Below are 7,604 nucleotides of genomic sequence, written 5' to 3'. Positions count from 1 at the left end.
AGAATGTAGTCAATGCTCACTAAATTTACTATTGACTCAATTATTAATGATAGTTTAAAAAACTAGAGCAAAGCACACAAAACTGACTTACCCTGCTCACATAGAATTCACTGTACCTCTCTGTATAAAATTATCTCACTGTTATATCTTCATTTTCATCTTGGGCATAAAATATGTAATAAAATATGTTTAGTTTATTGTGGTTGGGGTGTTAATGTTAACCCTGAACTACCATAAAACTTTAAGGGGCGGGCGGGGGGGTGGATAATTAAACAGTAAATCAGCAAACTTGGACTCTTGCCCTTTCCTCCTGCTTTGTAGATTTTTACCAAGAAAGATTTAAAGAAAGACTATAAAAGTGCTTATTATTCTGGAAAGTACAAAACTCTATTTTTTAATTTAGGGGACATTCTGAGCTAGTTTGAGTTTCCCCCTCTTGAAACACTTTGTCGCTAGTAATATGCTAAAAGTTTAAAAATATGTATCTAAGCAAATGATTGTACCCAAATAAAAGAGACAAATGAGGGTTGTTTAAGCATATTCCAGACCTTTAAACATTTCCCAAAAAGGCTGTTTTAAAGGTTCACCATCTCTTTTTAGAGTGACCCATTAAGCGATTACTCTTTATTAGCAATTTAAGTGAAAATGAACTTTTCTGTTTGATTGGGCTTAACTTTCCAACCATCAAATTATTTTAGAAAGATTGTTGACTAGTGTAATCATGTCATAAAGAAGCAATCTCTCCTCAGAGAAATGAGTCTAACAAAATCCACAGAAGGCATAAAATTGCCTCCCCATTGAGATGGCCCACAATGTATTTCTAGAAACTTCATCCCAGTCCTACTTTAGTTTAGTTCATTTGTATCTGCTTCCCATTCTATGCAATACTCTTGTATGAAGATGTGGAAATAAATTCAGGTAATTTCACCTGCAGCAAATAAATACATTTAGTAATTTTATTGTTTAATGATGATATTTTATTATCCTGATTGGAGATTTGATTCATATTGCTGGCATGAGATCCTGGCTTTTTGTCACGTGGGTGAGGGGGGTCTGTTCTGTTTTCTTCTTTTCTATTCCTAGTATGGAGAGATGTCCACCAAAAGTAAAATTGAAATATTCTGATCCCTCTGCATTTAGATGTGGCCCTGTGGTTTGACAAATGAGGAATTAGCAAAAGCAGTATGTATTATTTATAGGCAGAGGCTTTAAGTGCAAGTGTACAATTTACCAAATCCCCTTCCCCATGCCACAGTGGCTGGCCACCCCCAGATGGAATTTCCCTCAGCCTGTCTATGACTCTTTGCAAAGGTGATGTGGAGTGGACACCCCTCCAACCCACAGTGGACACACGGCATGAATGGGAAGTAATCTTTCATTACCGTAAGTTCCAGAGATTTTTTTTTCACTGCTGCATAACTGAGCTTCTCCTGACTAATATGCATAGGAAAGTAATTCATCTTTCCTTTTCTTTGGGTGGACAACATGAAAATTCTTCTCCTAGAGTGAATAGTAGACTTTCACATATAATTAAATAAAATAATCAAGATAAATAAATAAATAAATAAATAAATAAATAATCAGATAATGAAATTATCTAATCTGAAATTTGTTCCTTGTTTCCTTATTCAATTTATACGTTCTCTGTGGGTCAAAAAATATATATTATTTAGAAAGCTCTGAAATGGAAGGAAACAACCGAATGATAGAAATGCTAAAAGGGAATCTCAAAGTCATTGCTGGACCTCCACAAGAATTTCCAGTGGGGCCTTTGCTCACTTGCAGATACACGAAGGGAGTTCCGCAGGGCTTGATTACAAAAGATTTTATTAGCATTTGTATGAAAGAACAGAGAAGCATTTCTTCCTCCATTGTGTTCATTTCTATCATTGTAGGTTGGTGAAAGGGAAAAAATATTTGGTTAATCAACTCATGTTTAAGGAACATGAACCACGTCAAGTCATGTCACTTTTCCAGACCTTAACTTCTTCATATGGAAAATAAGAGTATGAGACAAGATCAGGATGCCATCCAGTTCTACTAAGCGAGAATTCTGAGATATTTGGCCGATACCGGTTTTGGGAGTCAGTGCTACAGTCGAAAGGCTCTCCCTGTGTTCCTAGCCTTAGCACTGTTTTGTGAAACAGCTTTAATTTTTTCATACTGATCCCAAGTTAAAACAACTGCTTCTTAGCCAAGATAGATAGTGCTTCTTTTCTTCAACCTCATTTTTTAAAATGTGGGAATCCGCTAGAAAAGTGAGCCATATAGATCAGGGGTCGTGTAAAATGCTTTGTCATTTTCTAACCAAGAGGAAAAATTTGCTCTTTTATTGAAGAGCTATTCTCTTCAGGTTTCATTATCAGATCACCTAAGAAAATTTCTTGTGAATTTCAGGAAACTTTCATGAGAAAATATTGATTGTGTGACAAGTGCTATTGGGTGAAATCATTACTATCTATTCTTTCTCCTTAGTGTGGCGTGACTGATTGTCGGAAATAATACTATTACCTTCATTTGGATAATAATTTACAATTGACAGAAGTTTCACATGAGCTATTACCTTGACTCTTTCCAACAAATCATGCTGGTTACTCCCCCATTTCATGGGGGGCAGGGGGACCCAAGGTTTGGATGTGCCCACACCACGTGGCTAGTGAGCAGCAGGGTTTGGCTATAACCCAAGAGCCACAGCCTCCTATAAAATTAAGAAAACTGTCTGCAACTCTACTAGGAAATAGAAAGTGTCAAAACCAGGCCACAGGGCACTGCTTCACAGAAAAATGTGGGGTACTTTATGCAGACATCACTACCGACAGCTCATCCGTTTTCTCTCTCTGGGCACCCATAAAGGCCGTAGTTCTCTCCTCGAAGTTAGGTGTGATCATCGGACTTACTTGAGCCAGAGCATTTACCTAGAGGTGAGAAAACCCCTAGAGTTATCGCTCCCCTCGACCGGAAGTATTATTTAGGGTAGATCCATCGGTTTGAGCCCTGCTGTCATGATCATGATAAGCAGAGCTCTTTATCAATATGCAATTGATTTATTGCAAGCAAGTGTGTTAAGCCACTGGAATCTGGGGGCTGCTTGTTATTGCAGCTTAATTTAGTCCATCCTGACTGGTACAGTTTCCCAATTCAAATGTAGGTCTTTTGTAAAAAAGAGCTATCTTTGTGGGATGGACTCCTATAAACCTGAGTTATATCCACATACCTTTTAAAGAGAGAATATTCTCCTGGATCCCTCATGTTTTTATTTAAATTAATTTTACTATCTTCTTAAGTTTGTACAAGCATAAAACTATTTGCGGAAAAATATTTAAACTGTGAAACCAAATTTCAAAGTTAATGAAAAAGAAAAACCCCACAAACCAAAGATTTATAGATGAAAAGTAATAAAATGTGCTGGATGACATTGTTTTATGGAAACTAAATTCCCACTCAAATGTCAGCATGGTTCTGAATTCAATACAGTAAAGTAGGTTCTTTGGGGTGTGGCATGTTTATAGAATTATGTCCTGGGTAATGTCTCAATTCTACCACTTTTCCCTTTTTTTGAACTACCAGAAAGCAGTCCTTAATTCATATGGTATAGGTAAAGCTTAAAGGGAGTCATTTTACTATCGAATTCACCTCCGTCCCTTTCTAAATAGCCTGTGACAGTCAAGAATCACTGTTGACACCAATAGACAGGAACTACACTTGTAGCTTAGAAATTTTGTGTCAGTACTCAGTGTTAATTCCCAAGATAAGTCTCACTTATCTTATCTTATGCTTAACTTTAAGATCATTGCAATGAAAGTCCTAAGCTTTTAAATTCCTATCAAAATCTAGGAATCTTCCCACTTTCAAAATATATTTTATATGTCATTGAACTATACACTTAAAAATGGCTGGAATGGCACATGTTGTATCTGTTTTGCTACAATTACTTTTTTTTTTTTTTTTTTTGCCACACAGCATAGCACAGGCTTCAGAGCAAGATATTCTGTCAAATCCTCACTCCCACTATTTTGATGCTTGGAGACCTTGAGGCGAGTTACTTAACCTCTCTGAACCTCAGTTAACTCATCTGCAAGGTAGTGCTGTATATGCTTAAGCCGTTTCGAGGGACGAAGAGGATCGAGTGGATGGGGGGGGAGTCTGGCACAGTGTCGGCGTATGAAGAACAGCTTCGTGTTTTCCTCCTGGGCGGCTGCGGGCCTGCATTTCACAGCTTCCCTAGCAGCCAGGTATGACGGCTGTACGGCGGAGTTCTGGCCGACAAAACGTAGGTGGAATTGATGGAAAACAGAGTTCATAGAAACCTCCCACACAAACTTCTACTCTTCTGCTGCATCAGAGAATCCAAGACAAGAGACAATGCTCGAGGGTAGGGCTTAGCGCACTTTTTCTGTAAAGATTCTGGGAGTCAATATTTTAGGGTTCAGTCTTAAGCTTAACTTTCAGATCATTGCCATGAAAGTCTCCATCGCAAGTATGCCACTCTGCCATGCAGTGTGAGAGAACCTACAAAGCCCAGGTGATACATAATGAAGGAGTATGGCTGTGTTTTAATAAAATGTTATTTACCAAAAAAAAAAAAAAAAAAAAACCTTACAAGAACGTAGGTCAAATTTGGCCCACAAGCCATAGTTTGCTGACCTCGGCTCTGGGATGTGTCAGAATCACAAAGCGGAAGGAATATGGGCCACTAAATGGCCATATGAGAAAACAGACTTTATACACTCAAGAAATAAACTTCTATTACGTTTAGTCATTGAGATTTTAGGAGTTGTTTCGGCATTAGCCTCCTCTGATATTGTTGGAGGTCATGGAGAGGACGTGACCAAAGATGAGCTTGACCCAGGTAATCCCGGGCTCTTCGCTCCGTCCCCTCTCCCTGAAATGTACACCTTGCCCTCTGTTCCCACATGTTCTGCCATAGAGCCTTCCCAGTACATATTAGTGAAAGAAATAAAACACCATCAGTAAATAATCACGTGTATCGAGAAATTAATGAATGCAACACCTATGACATTCCAAGCTGTCACTGTCCCCTCTCTCCACCCAACTACCCTGTTCCTAGACATATATCTGGGTTGTTACGTGCCCCATCCCAGATGATCAGAAACGCACATGAGGAAGACAGTTTGCTTGAGTAAGGTGAATAGAGCTTGGTTAATGGGTTCATTTTATGTGAACAGGTTGCTCCCTCTTACAATCGGTCCCTGGAACATATTGCAAAGTCAGCCTTGGGTTGTTGCTTAGCTACTATGGGACAGCTCTCTACGCCCTGTCACCCGTAAACCTGCCAACACCACCACTACACTTCAGTATTTTTTACCCCGAATTTATAGTCAGGGGGCCTGAGACCCAGATGGGTTAAAGAATTTTTCCAAAATCGTAAGCTGGCAATACCCAAAATCTAGGCCTGCTTGGGTTGGCTTCTGACGCCTCTGGAATCTTTCCCACCTTCCTTACTTGAAATATATTTGTTGGGGAACAATTAACCTCAGGATGAGTAATTTGTCACCATTCTGTGTGAGTTTCAAATTTTCCCATTACAAGAGGAAAATGAGAAAAATATGTCCTAGATAACACAGAGAAAAATGCTTCATTGTCTTAATTGCCTTTCTATTTCAATCAAGAAAGGCATTTAATTATTTCTGAACTACATTCAAAACTCTCTCTCAAGAATATTATTCTCCCCAGGTGAGTTAACCAAATCTGTGCAAAACGCTTCTCAAGTCTGAATATTAATATCCAACATTTATTGAGCACTTTTTATATGCCAATGACTAAATTCTTTCCATTTATGATCTCATTTATTCCCCACAGCAAGTCTATGAAGTGGAAACTGTCATTATTCTCCTCTAACGAATGAGAAAACTGAGGCACAGAGAGGCGAGAGAGTTTGTCTAGGTTCCAAGGGCAGTAAGTAAGTGGTGAAGTCCACGTTCAATCCCGGGCCACCCGCTGAGGCCACACTGCTCCCGTCAGCACCCTGCTACGCTGACTCTGAGGAGGTGTACTTTCTCCTCTGAGTACATGTGCAAAACTTCCAAGGTGGAAGAATCACCCACAGGAGACTGGAGTCAGGTACTCGAGCATCGTTCAGACCCTCGAGGCTCTGGAATTTGAGGTGGGTCAGGTAGAGGCCATGGAGCCAGCAGGGGCAGAGTTTGTCTAGCTCCTTCACCAGCTGAGGAAATAGCCTTTCTGCTGAATGCCAGTCCCCGGGTACGGCGCATGTGACAGTCACTCGGTGCCCGCTCTGACTTCATCGCTGTTGGACACCACAGGGAGAGGAAATACATTTTCCATGATATGTACTTTACGGCCGTTCTTCTTACCTCCCGTGGCTTTTTAGAGAATGAAGAACAATTAACTCAGTATTTAGACTCTAAAGTAGAATGGCGTGAGCGTGTGTGCCGCCTGAGTGAGAAAAGGAACATGTGTTCTCGTGCGGTGAACTGCACCTTCCACAGCACATCCACCGGGAACCAGAACACAGACTGGGCTTTACACGTGTCACTGTGGCAGTGGGAGAGCCGGCTCTTGCATCTGTCCACAAGGATTTTAACCTTCGGAACAGGCAAGCTCGGCCCAATAAGAGTATATGTAGATTTTCGGACCAGAGTGTTTTATATCTTGCATTAAAATTTCTTTTAGTCTTTACAGTAGTCTTAGTTTTAATAGCGTAATTATTTTAATATATTTTAATGAAAATATTTTGTTTCGCTACTTTGCAAAAGGTTTATGTGAGAAAATGCAGATGTTTAAATATAGAAAATAATAGCCTCTGTTCCTGATAAACAAGAGAAATTGTTGATTCTTTAATGGTGTGTGTTTGAAGGCTTCTAGTCACAAGGCTGATCGTTTGCTCAAATAAATCTGTTTTATCTCCAGGAAATACATTAATACTTTGAAAGACTTTATAAGCTCAGCTTCTCATATTAAGATTTGTAGAAATTATACAGCCTTGAGACATGGAAGCAGTTGTGATTTAATAAAGACTAGAACAACTAGAATTAGGTAAGAAATCTCAAAATTCACATTTTCTCTTTGCACTAGTCCATGGCCATGTGTACAGTACTTCAGAGGCATTTAAATCCCCAAATTCTATTATGTCCTGAGGGTACCATGACAACACAGACATATTTAAGGATGTGAGAGACTAAAAACAACATCATCAAGCTTCCAGTTTCCGATCATGGCAGCTATGGCATTCGGATCACCACACGCGCACGTGCACACACACACACACACACACACACACACACACACACACACACACTGGTTGACATATTTTTGAAATCTCCTGAAAAGGGCTGAAGAGCTAAAACAACAGCAGGGTGTTCCTAGGCCAATTTCTGGAGAAAGACCTGTAACCAGAGAGAGAAGAGGCGTACCAGACACTAAAACACGTATGCCTCAGACTGTCCCCGGTCATTGCTCACTTGAGCTTCCAGCAGAGGCTGTGCTGTGGGGTGGGGAGGGCAGAAAAGGTCTCAAGGCTCCACGCCCATCCAGGGTGATAATTATTAAGAAACCTCCTCACATTAAGCTGAGATTTCAAAGAACTACGTTTTTGCCATCAGGCCAGAGTTAGTCTGAGGTTT

General features: G+C 39.9%; 1 long non-coding RNA gene across 1 annotated transcript; it reads left to right on the top strand.

Annotated features, from left to right (window-relative positions):
- Positions 1-279: 279 nt before the first annotated feature.
- LOC118605060 lies at positions 280-4,594 on the top strand. The gene is made up of 2 exons (XR_004951884.1): positions 280-1,383; positions 3,961-4,594. It is a non-coding gene; the product is annotated as an uncharacterized LOC118605060 (long non-coding RNA).
- Positions 4,595-7,604: the final 3,010 nt, after the last annotated feature.

The sequence above is a fragment of the Rousettus aegyptiacus genome, unplaced genomic scaffold (genome assembly GCF_014176215.1).
Source record: "Rousettus aegyptiacus isolate mRouAeg1 unplaced genomic scaffold, mRouAeg1.p scaffold_m13_p_7, whole genome shotgun sequence".
NCBI lineage: Eukaryota > Metazoa > Chordata > Mammalia > Chiroptera > Pteropodidae > Rousettus > Rousettus aegyptiacus.
This window is presented reverse-complemented; position numbering and strand designations above follow the sequence as displayed.